The sequence below is a fragment of the Cygnus olor genome, chromosome 5, assembly GCF_009769625.2.
Source record: "Cygnus olor isolate bCygOlo1 chromosome 5, bCygOlo1.pri.v2, whole genome shotgun sequence".
Lineage (NCBI taxonomy): Eukaryota > Metazoa > Chordata > Aves > Anseriformes > Anatidae > Cygnus > Cygnus olor.
In genome coordinates, this window is record NC_049173.1 from 1,884,728 (window position 1) to 1,901,320 (window position 16,593).

General features: G+C 43.3%; 1 protein-coding gene across 4 annotated transcripts in view; it reads right to left on the reverse strand.

The window, feature by feature from the left end:
• The window catches only part of MDGA2 (MAM domain containing glycosylphosphatidylinositol anchor 2), a 339,526-nt gene that overhangs the window by 173,481 nt on the left and 149,452 nt on the right, over positions 1 to 16,593 (reverse strand). Inside the window, exon 1 of one of the 4 annotated variants that reach the window (XM_040559493.1) lies at positions 11,249 to 11,253. The exons of 2 other annotated variants lie outside the window; for them this stretch is intronic. The gene's annotated coding sequence lies outside the window, so the exon portion shown is untranslated. Of the gene's footprint in view, positions 1 to 413; positions 524 to 11,248; positions 11,254 to 16,593 lie in introns of those variants that run through there. One more of the 4 variants, XM_040559494.1, reaches the window with a different exon arrangement.

Consider the following 16,593-nt stretch of genomic DNA (forward strand, 5'->3'; position numbering starts at 1 on the left):
CAGCACAGCACCGGTGCTGTTACCCACAGAGGAGGACCAAGCCCATCTGCAGGCACACAGCTACGGCGTGTTTTCACGTGCAGCTCAGCCTCGACTGGAACACCTGCAGAACCTCCTCAGCAGCACTTCTCCCTCAAAATAAAGGCTAAGTAACACCTTAAGCAGTTCTTAACTAATTACTCATCCACAAATGCAACCCTATTTCTGCAAGGGTGAATACAGGTGAGTGCCTATGCAAGTATAATTCACCAGGTTTATTTGAGGCTACAATTCAGCAAAATGCAGAACCAGGGTGCTCAACCCTTATAACCACCAGCGCCAACAGGAACGCTGCCATGACTGAAGGCACCCACCCCTCCGTCCCTTTTCAACGGTGCTGAAAACAGGGGCAGTTGTTGGGGTGGAAGCATCACCTGCATTTTGCTCCCATGTCCTTTCCCCAAGTGCCAGCTGAACGCAACCGTAGCCACCACAGGATATTGCGCCAGACAGGCCATCGGTGCAGCAGCTCTTCTAACATTCAGATTTTTGATAGTTTTGAAAAATTAGAGGTCTGGTAGACAAAAAAAGATTAATAAAGGAAGCCCATCATTAACAATTTGAAGAGATTAGCATGTTTCAAATGTCCACATTGAAAAACAGTCTGCACTTAAAATTATTCTTTAGAGGCTTACATTTTGATTTGCGTAACAAGAACAAAGCCTGAGAGTCTCTTGATTAATTAGAAACAAAACATGTTCCAAAATTTGGAATAATTCAAGTAATAATACCTTATAATGGTGTATGGATTTTAAATAAATGTTACCTTCATTCTACCCTACGAAACATTTTAGTTAACATCACAGAAACAAATTATGAAACTGTTGTTCCAAATTAGGATGGCATTTTCTAATGAGATTTCATTTTTGTTTTAAAGGTTATTTTAAATCACAGTAGCATTTGAAAAGGGAAGGGATTGCTGAAACACCATCTTCTACTCATGCAATAGAAAATACAAAGAAGCAAATTAGCTTGCTTCAATTCCTAGGCCCAAACACCTGTTCCCTACGTTTTGACGAACAACAGAACATTTCACACACGAATGCTTTGCAGTGTCTGCTTATTAAAGCACCTCCTTATGCCCCAAACAAGGATGGTGGTTAGCAAAGGGCTTCCAGCCCTAAGTCATGGAACTGCTCCTTGAATCTCTCCCCCTTAGATGAAGGTGCATCCTCCTAGATGAAATATGCAGAGGTTCAAGTCTTGACTCGGTGTCATTTTGATGAAGTTACTTGGGACTAGACAGACCGAGTCACTTAAAGCCTAAACATGGGGTTTAAGGTGGATGTGAAGCCTGACAGTGCAAGGCTGCAATCCACACCTCAACACACAGCAGGATGAGGCTGACTGGATGGAAAACAGCTCTGCAGAAGAGGCCGGGAGGTCCTGGTGGAAAAGCTGATGTGGGTGTCTCTACACCGATGAAGGCCGGCCACCTCCCAGGCTGCAACAGCAAGAGTGCAGCATGTCCAGGGAAGTGATCCTGTCCCTCCATGCACACTTGTGGGACAACACCCTGAGTGCCGTGTCCAGGTCTCGACTATCTCCATGCTACAAAGAAGAAGACACGGACATAAAAGAGCGAACGCAGAGGAGGCCGCCAAGACAACTTGGGGGGCTGAAACAGGTGACATACAAACAGAGGCTGAGGGAGATGTGTTTGGCTGGATGATTAGAGCATCTGTCCTGTGAGAAAAGACCAAGTGAGCAGGGCCTATGTAGCCTAGAGAAGAGGAGATGAAGAGGGGATCTTATCAACCTCTACAAATACCCGAGGGGACAATGTAAAGAGGATTGGGCCAAACTCTTCTCAGTGGTGGCCACTGATAGCACAAGGGACAATGGGTACAAACTGAACCACAGGAGGTTTCATCGCTGTAAGAAGGAAGAAATTCTTTATGGTTCAGGTGACGGAGCACTGAAGCAGGCTGCCCAGAGAGGTTGTGGAGTCTCCTTCTTTGGAGATATTCAAAACCCACCTGGATGTGATCCTGAGTAACATGCTCTAGGTGACCCTGCTTGAGCAGGGGGGTTGGACTAGATGATGTTGGAGGTCCCTTCCAACCTCAACCGTTCTGGGAAAGCAAATTCCCCGTGCAATCAGACAAGTGCTTGGACATGGCTCCAGAGACACTGTGGGTACCCATCCATGGAGGCATTTGAAGCTTGACTGGCCCAGGAGTTGGCCCCGGTTTGAGTAGGGGGTTGGACTGGAGGTCCTTTCCAACCTAAATCACTCTGAGATACCAAGAGATGCGATGCCATCGCTTCCTCATGCTGTCTGCTCTCTTGCAGTGGATGCATGCTGATGTGAACTAACCCCCTGTGGTACCTAAAGCAGGTACACTCTTTCCACATGGCCCTGTAGTACGGCAGGGGATGGACTTTGACAAGAGTATAAAGAAACCTGAAAGAAGTTGAAGTTGGAAATGCAAATGTAGCAAGCCCTCTGCCAAAGCATTTCATAATGGTCAATTAATACAGAATTTGCACTGCAGAATATGACTGATTTTTCCATCAGCAGTGCTGGAAAGATCTTGACAGCTGCATCACAGCAAAAGAAGCACTAATAGGAGACAAAATAATGCTTGCAATTGTTGTGAGATTTCACTGAACATTCAACTGCCTGCCCTGTTGCTGTGCAGGGTTAGACAAATGTTTTAGGAGGTTGTTATATAAGACTGTATTTTGCTCAGACTGTGTGAGAGCTGCAAACATAATACAAAATACGCTTTTTATAATACTGCCAAGGCATTCTGTGGAGTTATTACAATGGAGGCAGGTAACTGCCAAATTCATAGTCTTTGGGCTATTTTAAAGTCACCTGATCCCGGTGGCATTAATGCCCACTTGTCGGAGCTCTCCAGAACTCCAGCTTCAATGTCCAACTGAATTGTTACTAATTGATATTTAAATTTCCAAATAGAGGCTAGAATACATTGTTTAAATCTCTGTGCATATGTGTAAGTATCCGTGGGTGTTCGTTCTTCGCTACAAGCATTTGAACAATCAAGGCTTCGGCAGTCGGGTAGGGGAGCTATTGACTTCAGATATTGCTCACCATTTGCCTGGGAAAGAGAGGAGTTCATGGCGGAGACAGAGATCTTAACGCAGCTGAGAAAGATTTAGCATTGGAAAGCTCAACATGGTGAATTTTTGAAGTGCTTGACAAGGAAAAAAAATCTTAAAGTTTTCATTTGGGGTTGATCAATTTATAAAGAGTTAACTGACTAATAATTCTGCATATTAAACTGAAGTCATGGGTGTTACGCAGTTAAATCTATTAATCAAAATGAAAATAATTACAGAAGTATGTTTTCCACAGAGGTTTATGCCACCATTAGGTTCAATTTTTCAGTCTTTAATCTTTGAATTGAACCAAACTCTTTCTGAAGCCCAGATGGCAAACGCATGCTCAACGATGTATTGGAAAAATTCCCTTCATACATTCTTATGCTCTCAAGCAAACCAAGAACCCAGAATAAAATGTTCAGAATAGGCCTAATCTCAATACACCAGGAATTGCAGCACAACTGTCAGAGACCTTGGTGTAGAAGGTCCACAGAAGTGTGGCAGCTGCTGTTGATGTCCTCTGCATGCCGAATTGTACAGCACTGGAGGCATCGTTCCGGCTGTGGGCAGGAAACGCAGACCAACCATCTCCTGCAGCCCTCACCTGAGCTCCAGAGAGTTTCACATGGACAGCCATGGGAGCGGGATCACAGCCTGTATTTGCTATTCCATCTTTTTTCAGCTGCTGGGACTACACAGCTTGCTGATTTCATTTGTTAATTAGCTGCCTTTGTCTTCAGGTCTTCAAAGCAAGCGATATTTGGAAGTCAAGATAATAATAAATAAAACACGCATCTGGTAAACTGATTGAAACTGCTTCATCAAGACACCCATAGAGGAGGCAACAGTGATGCATATATTCCACCTGCCTAACTTGTAAGTTATTCTGAAATATAAAAATATGAAGTTCTTCCCCCTATTTTCCTTACTTTAGCCTCTTTGACCTAACATATCAGTACTTATCAATAAGTATTCAGGCTTGTGGTGTTAGGTAGTACTGTATGATATAAAGCAGTTACACCTGATTCAGGAAATGCATAAAATGCACAAAATGGGTATATTCCTGCGTACTTGTGGCAAGAGTAATGAACTGTCGTGCGTGCCATCCATTAGCAGGTAGCAGAGCTCCAAACAAGCTGGCGGGATGCCAAAAACAAGGGAGCTCAGTTACCTGGAGCTCTGAATGAGATATTTTTTCCTTCCCCAGCCCCTTAAAAGAGATTTCTTACGCATCTGCATTGCTGTACTACGTGTGCAGCAGAGTTACGACAGTGGAAGTGAGCATCATTTACAAGGCCAGAGTCTCTAAGAAAGCCAAGCCTCCTTGCTTGCTCCAAAAAGACCCAGAGTGTGACCTTGGCAGACCCCCGATGAGCTTACATTGACTTCCAATAGCATTTTGAGAAGATCAAACACATGCTAGAAGACTGGAAGGGTGCTAACATCCTCCAGCACAAAAAGACACAGAATGACCTTAGCAGTCAGCAGCACCCTGCACAGCCTGAGACCATTTCTGCTTGCCATGCTCTGCTGAGGGTTGCAGTCCAGCCACGAAGGACCCAAGAGGAAAAATACAATGAACACTAGCTAATGGAGTCTTATAGAGAAAACACGTTATTCTTCTGATAAAATTATAAATAAACCTCAATGAAACTTGCATAAACTACGCCCACTGGATGAACTGTTCATGCCAGCATGTGCAGATGACCCTAGGAGGATGGCATGCACAGCCCTGCAAGAATGCAGCACTGGTTTTGTTTATCCAAGGACCCCAAACTGAGCCAATGTACAGCATTTATGGGACAGAATTACCACTGGAGTCCCTGGACAGTAGATACATCGGCACTGAGGGTTTTGCATTTCTAGCACAAGCAGCAGAAAACAAGCAACATCAACTACAAAACTGAATTTCTACATGCACAGGCCTACACAAAATAAAGATTGGTGGCTTTTGCAAATAATGAGAGTGGGATGCTCACATGGAAGAATATACATCTAGGAACCCATAATAAAGGCTAATAGTGCAAGACTGTACCCTGGCACGGTCTGTGAGAAGAATCAAACCTAGTAAATGTACGCACTCAGCACAGTCCTGAAATAGATGGGACTACTGGGTTCACTGCATGCAGGAAGATATAGGGATACAATTTTCTTTTGTATAGAGAATTGGTGACCTGAGAACAGGATCCTAATCAGGTGTCAGCCATTCTAAGAAATGTTAAGAAATAAAAGGGCAAAGAGAAAAGCAGCAGAAAAGTACCTATGAACTGGAGAAAGTACCCATTACTTTGGCTTGCAGTAAAAGATGTAAAGAGACAGATGTATTTATCAGGAAGAAGACTGAATGGTAATTTTATTATAGGGTGTAAGCATCTCTTGGTGGGAAAACAGCAGGTACAAAAGAGCTCTTTTGGCTACCGGTAAGATATAAAACAAGCAGCAAGAGCTGTAAACAGAAGGAAGTCCAAATTCAGTATGGAAAAGAATCAAGACCTTGTACTTATAAAAACAAGTATAAAACTTACAAACATTTTACTTATAAAAAGTAAATTTTTAAATTTACTTAACATTTTTATTAAATCAAGCATGTTTGAATCGACAAATTGAGTTATTTACACTTTCTTTTCATTCCCCTTGCATTAGACCATACCCGTGTGTCAGTTCCCCATCCTGCAGGACATGGCTGGGGAAGATGCTGATAAACCAAATGCACACACAAAGCACGTAAGAAACAAGAGCTAAAGCCACTCTTACACTACAAGGATTGAAAGCACAGTTAGATAACAAGAAATCAGTTATGAAAGAACTCAAAGTATGACTGCTACAGGATTTTTAGCTTCCCAGTGATAAATCTTCCTTTTTTTGAACAAAGATTCAACTATAAACATAGTCGGATCAACATATAAACATCAGTTGGACACTTTGCTCCAAGGAGCACAAATTCATATCCAATACATAAAATTGCTCAAGATGGAAACCTGCAATAACCATTTTGTTTTTAAAAGAGGAAACCTTGCTTTTTAATTCTTTCTGTACCTCTAAAGAAACAGAAGATTATGGAAGAAAAAGCAATTTACCAACCAGGCCAGGAGAAACAGACACTCAAGCTAAAGGCCTCCTGACATGCATGACCCATTACTAGGAGTAATTGTCACAAATATGACTTTTTAATATGTTAAGTAATTATTGGCTGCATAATCTCAAAGTGAATTAATGCTTGTGCCTTCATTATTTTGAAGAAAGGAAGCTAAAAATTGTTTAAGTAATAAACATCAACTGGGCTAGGAGGGTCTAGTTCTAGACTGCATCCATCTCCAGCTGCTGGCTTTAGAAAAACTCTTTCAAAGACTACTCACAAAGTTTACCTCTCTGTTAAAAACTGCATCCTGGAAGCACTGAGTGCAAATAGCAGCCCCTTGGAAAGCGGGGGCTCCTGATAATACTCCACTGCTCTTTTACTGCCTTCCTCTGAATTTCATATGTTCTGAAACAGGTACAGAAACATTTTGCTAAACCAAAGAATTATAAATATCTGACAGTTCATACCTATATAACAGAAGTGTCATTTTGTTCCCACTGCATATGTGGGAATCTCTTCTGAGGTTCACATTTATTTTCCAGCCTTAAACTCTTTATCATAAAAAACATCGGTTTAGGAATCTCACCAGTGCTCTGCATACTTCCTTGCAACCTCTATTCTTAAAGACAACCCTACATTTTTTTTCCATTTTTATTTGAACAGGACACAAAACATGCATTTTAGGAGAAGAGAAATACAAAAAAAAAGAAAAGCAGGACTGGAGGAAATAAATAGTGGGGAGCAGATGATGAAGAAAGGAGGGTACAGGAAAATATCCTTGGAGGCAAATCGAACAAACTTACAGCAAAGAGGAAGAGGGAGAGGAACCTGCCCAGAATGTTTAGAGCCCACATCTGACTCCAGACAAGGGGAGCCTTTTCAATGACTTGAAAGAAACACCAGAGCCTGTCCGCTATAGGAGTACATGCAAAAATCCCATCCACCTTGGGAGGGACCTTAGGAGATCATCTAGTCCACGTCTTCTTCTTTCCATATTGAGGATGCCCATCAATTTTGCATCATCAGCAAAAATTAATACCAAAACGTTATTACCGTATGTAAATGCAGCTGAATCCCAAAGAGGTGCTAAGATTTGCTTCCTGAGGTAATTGCATTTGACTGCCCATCTGCCAAACCTCCTTTCCCTGAAACCTTCTGAGCTTTTTAGCCTCTTTTAGCAAAATTTCAAGTGGGGATTGAGATCCCAAAGATAATTAACCTCCAGCATGTTTTATAATATTGGGGTAGGCACATAGGGAGAAGCAGGCAGTGGAGCAAGGCTCAGAGTAGCTGAGAGAAACACTTCACCGCGAGCTTGGCATGGCCAGCTGGCATGGAGCCAGGCACCCATGGGTGCCCTCTGCACAGCCCATCATTATGGAGCTCGTGGGGAGTCCATGGGGAACAGCGTTTCCTAGAGAAAGGGAATGGAGATGGAGGTGTGGGGAGGAAGGACACAGATCTGTGGGAAACCAAGCTTTTTCATTCATTAGTTTTGCTACCCTTATTGTACAAAATAATTCATGGTTATGCAGGTGGAGGACCTGGAGCTTGCCCAGGTGCCTCCTGGAGCTCTCCTGGTCACCTTGCAGGTGCCGACTCCCCAGGACAGCTTCCCAAGGGCGAGCTTTCCTCCACGCATTTTGCTCCTTAGATAAAAGAAATTAAACAAAGGAGCAGATTTGTGGTAATAACAGAACAACCCACATTATGTTTTTTTAGAACAGCAACAAAACGTCACCCTCCAGAGGAGGAGCTTACAAAAGAAACCATACATCAGGGAAGTTTCCAGATGCATGCAGTTGGCAGAGGGAGAATACTTACAGATAGCAATAGCGAATTTGAAAGACATCGTAAGCCATAAACTCAGCGCTTTGTATAATCTCAGCCTATTTCTATCAAGTCTCAAATCAGATTCCTGCAAACAGACTGAATGTTCAAGCCATTAATGTGGTCTATCTTTCCACTCGAGGGATATTTACAGCATCAATTATCTTGAACCTCATCTGACATGTACTTATCTCAGACTGATCTAACTACAGCTATTATCATGTGTTAGAGACAGTTTTAATTTAGAAAAGGAATAGCATAAAAGGCATTCAAATAACCTTACAGCACTCTCTCTAGATTTTTTCAAGGATGAAAATAAAACAAAATCTGCATACGCAGCCAGGTAATGCTACAGAATTAATACTCTAATTAACTGTAAGCTTTTTTTCCGTGGTTCAAAAATACTGATGCCGGGATTATTGTATTGAACAAATTCCGCAAGGTACTTCCTCAGCAGCTATTCAGGGCTAATTAAACATCATTGAAATGAGCTAAACATGAAAATATAAATCTTCCTTGGCTGATCCTAATATAAATTTTGCATTTCTATTCCTGCATGCATGATTATTTAATCACCACTTCTTAATTTTCACAAGCAAGGTTGTCAGTATATATTAGTCAGTTATAATAGCGCGTTTACTGCAAGAGGTCCATGTCTTTGGGCACACACAGAAATAGCAAGGCAGGCAGGCAGGCGTGCTGCGGCCACTCCTGCTCCTACCTGACCAGCACCACTCCCGTGATTCTTTGTTTTCCATCTGTCCTCTTCTATCAATTATCTCTTTTTAATTAAAACTACGTCTGTCGGTGTTCTGTGCTGAAACATCCTCAAACTGAATAGTGGCAGTACTGTAACAGAACTAAAATTTATTATTCTCACGGCAGCATTCACCAATAACCGGCATGATCATGTGCATGTACACATGTTAACCTAACTGAGAAATAATCCAACTTCTGCATCTTTTACAAACTGCCCCTTTCAGAGCATCCCTAATCCAGCAAAACCTTCAACAGAAGCGCGGACAAAAGCACGATGCAACGTTGGCTTCAGCTCCGGCCAAAGCTCGGCTCTGATCAGCCAGCCTCATCCCAGGCAGGCTGGCACCAGGTGACAGCCCAGGCCAGGAGCTCTCCACAGCGCTCAGCCTCTGACTCTTGTTGCAAATGATCCCACATTTCAGAAGGGCCCTACAATGAACTGATGGGGCAAGCAATGGCAAGGTACAGGCAGGATCATGAGAAAGCTCTCAGCAGCTGAAGCATTTTCAGCCTCCTTTCAGCCATCCTGAAGAGTTTATTTTGGTTAAGCTGCCACCAGCTAGCCCCATCTCACTAACATGGATGCTCTGGATGAGGTAGGGCCCGTCCTCCCCGACGTGGGCTCCGAGGAGCAGGTGCCTGGCACGGCCACCTCCAGCAGACCACAGCGCTCCGCGCCTCCGCGCCCATGGCAGGGGCTCACGCAGCAGCGTTTGGCAGATGCTGTGGCACAAATGGGTTTGGAGCCAGTGAACCCTAATGACTCCACGTGCTTTTAAATCAACAAATGAATTAATATTACCATTACTGCCCTGCATTCGGTTTTGCTCTCTGATGAGTGCCTGGGACTCCTGGGGCCTTCAGCTGGCGCAGTGCCTGTCTCTCAAGGTCGCGTTTCCATCCCTGCTGAGGTTTCTCTAATGCCACACAAAGTTCTCAGCACAAACCAGCACCAACGTCTTCCACATCACTTGCAAGCATCAGTGGTTAGCACTCTGAGCTGCTCCTGCTGGCTGCCCAGGGAGCTTCCAGAAACCAAGTTTCTGCCCTGCCATTGAACCACACTCACTATTTTGTTTGGTGAGGCTTGTTTGAATTTCTATAAACAGGCAGCAGTCCTACACTTACAAACATGTAAATAGCCCATGATAAATGTGTTATTTGCTGGAGAGAAAAAAAAAAAAAAAAAAAAGAAGTATCAGGAACACACTGGGATGCAATCAGACTAATGACAAATGGTAATAGGAGGGTTTGAGAGACCTTCTGTGGAGCCAAAGGCTCCCCTTGCATTTCCTTTCTGCTACACTTGCTTTTATTGAAATTGCTGTAATTTTAATAAAATTATCTGATAATTTTGAATGTTTGTTCTTATTGCTTCTTGGTTTATGCCTTCCTGTATCCTTCACTTTGTAAGGAACAAGTAGACACAAAAGAAACAGTTTGTAATTCCGGATAATGAGCACACTGCTCAGGATAGCAAACCCCAGATTCAAATAGTGCAGCATATTTATTGTCAAGATCCACGGTCACTTAAAACCAGAGCCTTCTAGTAAGGGAGTGATTGCAAATGAAGGCATGGCAGAGCAAGCCCTGGCTTGCAGACAGGTGATTTGGTGCAGGTGATCTGCAGACAGACTGCACATGGCAGTCACATCCCTCAGCGCAGTCCTGGGAAGCACCGAAATGCCACAGCACTTGTGCAGGATGGACCCGAAGAGAATCTCATTTTTTCCAGGGAATACATACATAAATATCCCAAAGCTATGCCACATCAGCAGCCTTGCAGTTATTGCACATCCGTTAAAGCTGATGAAGAAAATCGTGACTTTGCTGCTCCATTCCTGGGCAGTGGCAGCATTGTAAAATGCTACAGAGAAGTGGAGGGAGACAAGGCTTTGGATCCAAGCTGTTCTGTCACTCACCAGGAGTTGAACAGACAGCAAGAGGTTCAGTGCAAACATTACAGAGTTTACAGAACAGACTAGAACTCACTTGATGAATAAGAAATTCTCCTATAAAGCCAGGATCAATCTTTTTAAACAAAATAAAAAAAAAAATCTGAAAATCAAGGTAATTGTTGCACTGTTCAGTGATTTAGTTATGATTTGCAAAGAAAAAGAAAAAACACTCACAACAGTATCAAGGGTTCCTCCCTTGCACCAACGCAGCAGAACAGAAATCCAAAGCTGCAGGAGAGAAGGGCAATGAGAGGGAAGGTTACCGTGGTGCAACACAAACCCCCAGCAGCACCTGAGCCTAAATCGATCTGAGTGCCATCACTTAACTACGAGCTGTTGGAAGGGATTTTCAGGGATGCCCTGCCAAACTAATATTGGTCAAAGACAAACTCACTTTAGAGGTCTTCAGTTGCTCTCTACATACCCTGTGGCTTTTTCTCCTGATTATTCTAGAATTTCAAAGGGAGAATAAAAGATTAGGTGGTTCCTTGCCATGAAACTGCCATGGAACAGTAAACGTCCCATGGAAATGGGCACATGTAAAGCAAATTAGACCAGAGGATGGAGATTTAAACTAAGGAAAAACTTATATTCCAACCAGTACTTATCTGGAACCTTATTCTGAGACATTTGACTGCTTGACTAGTCATAGGATGGTAAATTTGATATTTAACCATTTTTTCTCAGTTTGTAACAGCTTGCAATATTTACTAAACAGCTTCCCAAGAATGTTAATCCTTTCAAAGTACATTTATAGCTCAAAGAGAGAGGAAAAAAGAAAAAGAAAAAAAAAAAAAGAGGGACAAGTCCAAGCTCAGACATTAGCAGCTCCAGCTATGCTGGTCTGTTAACATGTAGCTACCCAGTCAATACTAATTAGCCAAAGATCATTCAGAAAATGAAATTGAGTTTTTCCTTGCAAGAGTTTTGAAACCAAAGGGAATGACCTTGTGGTTGACAAATGACTTCACTGAAGCTGAAGAAAAAAGATCTGTATTCATGCTCTCCTTACAGCTGTTATCACTACCACCACCATTTGGTATCGGCTTGTACACACACAACCGAAACACCAGGCCGGGAGCTCTGACCCCACAGAGCCAGGGTGGGCCAGAAACAGGCAAATTAACACAACCAAAGGGTCACTCCGATGAGCAAGGTGAGCAGAATCTGACTCCTGCACCTAAGCACACAAGGCAACTATTTCCACGTGGCATGAGCTCCCTTAAATGGTGAGATCGGCAGAAGTAGCCTGGTTACCTTGAAAAACATGTGCTGCCCTAATTTGTCTTCCCCTGTGCCACCACCCCAGCACGGATGTTTAAGGGTACAGTGACAACAACAGTAACTGCAGCAACTCCAGCTCTGCTCTGCCTCCTTTGGGTAAGAAGACAGCAAATTGCATCTTTATTAGGGCTTTCTGCATGTGACTTCGGCCAAGCTTACATAAACCCCAGGCAGGGTGCAGGCCAGGATGGAGCAAATGCTTCACATGGTGGCTTGCAAAGGTGCCTGACAGGCAAGTACAGTACGTGGAAGAGGTTTACAGTTAGAACTTATCAAGTTCCATTCACTTACTCCTGAATCAAACTTAATGAAAATTTTCATTAGCATGCCCAGTGTCTGCCTGTTCAGGACAGGAAGGACGCAGGCACTATAAAGTTATTTCTTTCACCCATTCCACTTACATGGACAATGGATGTACTGGGTGATTACACGTCTGGGAAGATGGAAAGCCATGATGTCAATTCCTCTTATTTCCACGGCTGAACCTGAGAGATGGTCTGTCTCTCTCTGAATAGCACACGGCATGCTCCCACCAGCCCTCCAGGTCACAGGACTGATTCTCTCTGATGCTGTGTAAAAATCAGGGGATCTGGTCCATCAGCTGCTTAAGGTGTGATCCACTGATGTTACTACGTGCAAGACATGTAAGATAGGAGGCTATCTATAATCCCTTTGATCTACTGTGAATAACATTTTTTGGGTACCTCACAGAAGCGACCTGAGTTTGGATTTCATTATTCTGCTCTGCCCTGTATCTCAGCCCTTTCATTTTCCTCCCATTCAAGGAAATTGGAGAGATCAGAGTAATCAGTGAAGAGAAAGACACAGGAAAGCTGTTGATCCAGTATAAAAACAGCAACAAGATCTTTGCTTCACGTGGCATCATTTTAAATCTCCAAAAATAGCTCACATTCTTCTCAATCTACAGCTCAATCTAGTTTACAATAGATTACAAAGTGCAATATATACTCTGCGTTAAGTCAGAAACAATAGTTGAGGCTGGAAGGCATTCCTGGCGATCATCCTATCCGAGCCCCATGCCCAAAGCTGATCATCTACAAGCATGCTGCTCAGTACCATGTCCGAAGTTTTCTGTGGGACCATCTGCAAGAGATCCTTGAAAATAAAGAAATACAGACCTAGATATACTTTTGAGTAATAGATCACCTAATCATAGAATTAATCAGGCAGGTACTTTAGATTTATTTTTCCTCTATTAACTAACAAAAAATATGCTTAAAATCTTTGAGAACAGTAATTAGCCTTAAAAATGTCCAGCAAACACCAATGGGCTGCAGTGGAACCTTCACGAAGTTGTTGCATTATTTTCAATGGGATTTCAGGTTTCCTTCAGATTTTTCTATTTCAGGAGAGAGAGAGTGTGGTAGCATGAGCAAGTATAGCCACTGAGAACTTCAAGAGTGGGAGGTGAGGGTGACAACAGAACAGTTTGTGGAAAGGCTGAAGCAGCAGCATTTAGAGGTATCACTGGATGCATTTTAATAAAGGGTTAATTCACATGTACAGCCAGGTGAATTATTCCAAAGTTTAGTTTCAAGATACTGATTTCATTGAGTTATAAGGATTAAAAAAGCAACCCTACAAAAAAAGTGTTTTTGACTAGCATTGACTTTCCTCAAGGTGACAGCTTGTGCTGAGTTCCTCCTTAATTAAGTTATGGAAATAAATAGAATCATAGCCCAAGCATATGGCTAGTATTTTTCATATATGTTATTTAATAAAATTAGAAATGTAGATAACAGTGTTCCTTTTTTTTTTTAAACCAAAGTAAGAGATCAAGTGGTCATGCAAACAAAGCTAATGTTTCCTGTAGAATACCCGTACTCCTTAATATTCTAGACCAGTCTTCCAAAGAAGTTATTTTAAGATGGCTTATGCATTTTGCCTGTGTTCCCTATCCACAAAACCCATAAAAAAGCAATAAGGAAGGTCACTGCTTGGTTCCAGAAGATCCCAGTTAACTGATTAACCCTAAACACATCATCACTTTCAGCTGCTTTTTATTATCTACACTGCCCATACCTAATACATAATGGCTCATTTAAAAAGCTAAATTCAATGATGGTCTAGCCCAGAAAATAATGACTATACTTGTAAAAATCAGGTCATCACCAAATCACCCGTATCACAAGCAGATGAGAATCAGGTGTGGTTGAACGCTTTTGATTGGACTCCAAGCCCCTTGCTGATCTCCACACCTAGGACAGCCTCAAGTAGGTTATTAAAGCTCAACATTTTGCCATCCCCAAATGATTGACACCCTGGAGTATTTCCTCAAGTAAGGAAGAAGATACTGTGGATAACAGCACACACTGAAGGAGAGGCACGGGGGCAACGTAGGCTGAATTTCAAATGGCACCCACTGAAGAAGCTTTAGGATGCAGTTTGCAATTCCTGTATTTAAAGGGGCAGTCTTGTCACATGCCCAGAGCTGTCCTTTCTTTCAAAAAAGGAACAAAAATACCCCGCCTCTCTTTTATGAAGTGATTTCCTTGAGATGTTTACATGCCAGTGCTGCTAACTCCACACTTCTACTCAATGTTTCCAGAAGCCCATTTTTAGCAAAAATTTCAGTAAGGGACCAGTGCTGTAAGACTCTCCAGCTCTGGTTTAAGTCTTGTCTATTCTGGAGAGCTGCTTACTAAAAAGCTAACCCCCAATTTCCAGAATTAGCAAACGAACCCTTCAGCAAAGCATGCCTCCTTGGGGCTTGTCCACCCGGCCGAGCTCCTGCTACAGAATAAATTATCCACCAGGAAGGTGATCTCCAGGTGCTGTTAATAAACTGCTTCTTTCCTTAATGCCCATAAGCTCCCCACAACAAATCCTGCATTTGCACACTGCCATCTCTCCAACACAGAGTTAAGCTGAAGTCATGCTTGCTTCGCTGAACTCACTGGAGGGTGCGAGCCAAGCCAAGTAGCAGCGGTTGTGCAGATTGCCTATAAACAGCTGTTTTGCTTCTAAATACTCCATAAAAGTATAAGCACCATAAATTACTCCTCTTCTTAGACCCAGGTGTCTAATTGTTAAGTATAAGAGTTACTGTAGAGTTATTAAAAAAGCAGGGAAATGCCATCCACAACACACTGAACTGCCATTTACACTAACAGGCTGTCGCACTGAGGCTTTTCCAGGCCGCGCCGGCACCGCGCACAGGTTAACGCAGGCTGGGGCCGCAACAGCAGGGAAAGGCAGGTGAGTGCGACCCACCTTACCTTGTTCCCTGCCTGTAGGAGGATGATTCCCTTGCACTCTTGAAGAGCCTGATCCTTCCCACTGCTGCTGAGAGGAGCAGTTTGGACCAGGGGCTCAGGCAAGGCCATTTGCACCCGGGCGCACATCCCACCACATACAAACAATCGGGGGTTGTAGCACTCCCAAGAAAACTTTACCATCGTGATCCTGTTGATGAAAGAGAAACATCCCATGAGAGCAGCAGGTCCCAAATTCTCTTCAAGATTTCTTTTATAAATATCCACGTTTATCATGGGTAAATTCCAGAAGTTCTTCTGTGACCTGAGAAGCTAAATGCTACCGTACCTTAGAAGAGCATCTTGCTCCATTTAATTCAGAAGGCCTAAGTACTTGATCCAAGACTTGCTTCACTTTCATCCTCCTTGGCTTGTGGAGTCAAACCTGGAGGAGCTGCAGGAGGGGAGGGCAGCACCTCACCAAAATGGGGTCACCCAGCCCTGGGGGAGTGCAGCCGGCCAGGCTGGGCAGTCAGGCACCGGGCGAGGCATGGGCAGCACAAGGCTCAGCAGCACTTCGACAGAGGACTGAAGGCATGAGGGCTATTTATCTTCCCCATCATCACATATACACCTTAGAAAAAACATTTGGGCAGAAAATTTCCTGAGGGCTTCCTGAAAATGATATATTTCTTTTTGAGGGGCAAACTACGTCAGTGTAAAATGTAGTGGCAATGAACTTCCCCAGGCCAAGCCCCATGACCCTGCTGTGTGCAGCAGCATTCAGCTTTCAGGAGGAATACAGGTGGATACAGGACGACTCCTGAGCATTAAAAACATCCTCCTCCTTGCATAGGAAAGGGCTGATTTTCCTGTTGAACACTTCAGTACAGTCACCAGACCCAGGACCACTGCTTCAGGTTTACCGGGCTGTGGCTAAACTGAGGCAAGGGCATGGACCTGCCTGAAGTAGCACCTCGGACACACACCCAAGACCCCTGTTGTGTCCATCCTTCCCTCTCCAGCAGAACACAGAACAAGTTTTCCTCTCCTCACTTCAGCAGCAGCGCCAGAGAAATGCTGCACAGCAAGGCGATGGCAGCGACCCCAGCTTGAGGTCGTGACCAGTGAGGAGGTGGGCGCACTTGAGAGCCATCCCAAGCCACTCCACGAGTGCCCACGCACCAGTTCAATGCACAGACACGTTTTGTTTATGGATGTAAATGACTGGCTAAGCTTATTTCAAAATTGTCTTTCCTTCCAATTTTTATTATTATTTTTAAGACAAAGAGGGGAAAATGAACGTATGTAGCTAGCTTATAGTGACACTTCAGTCAAGGGTACAGACTGGATGTGT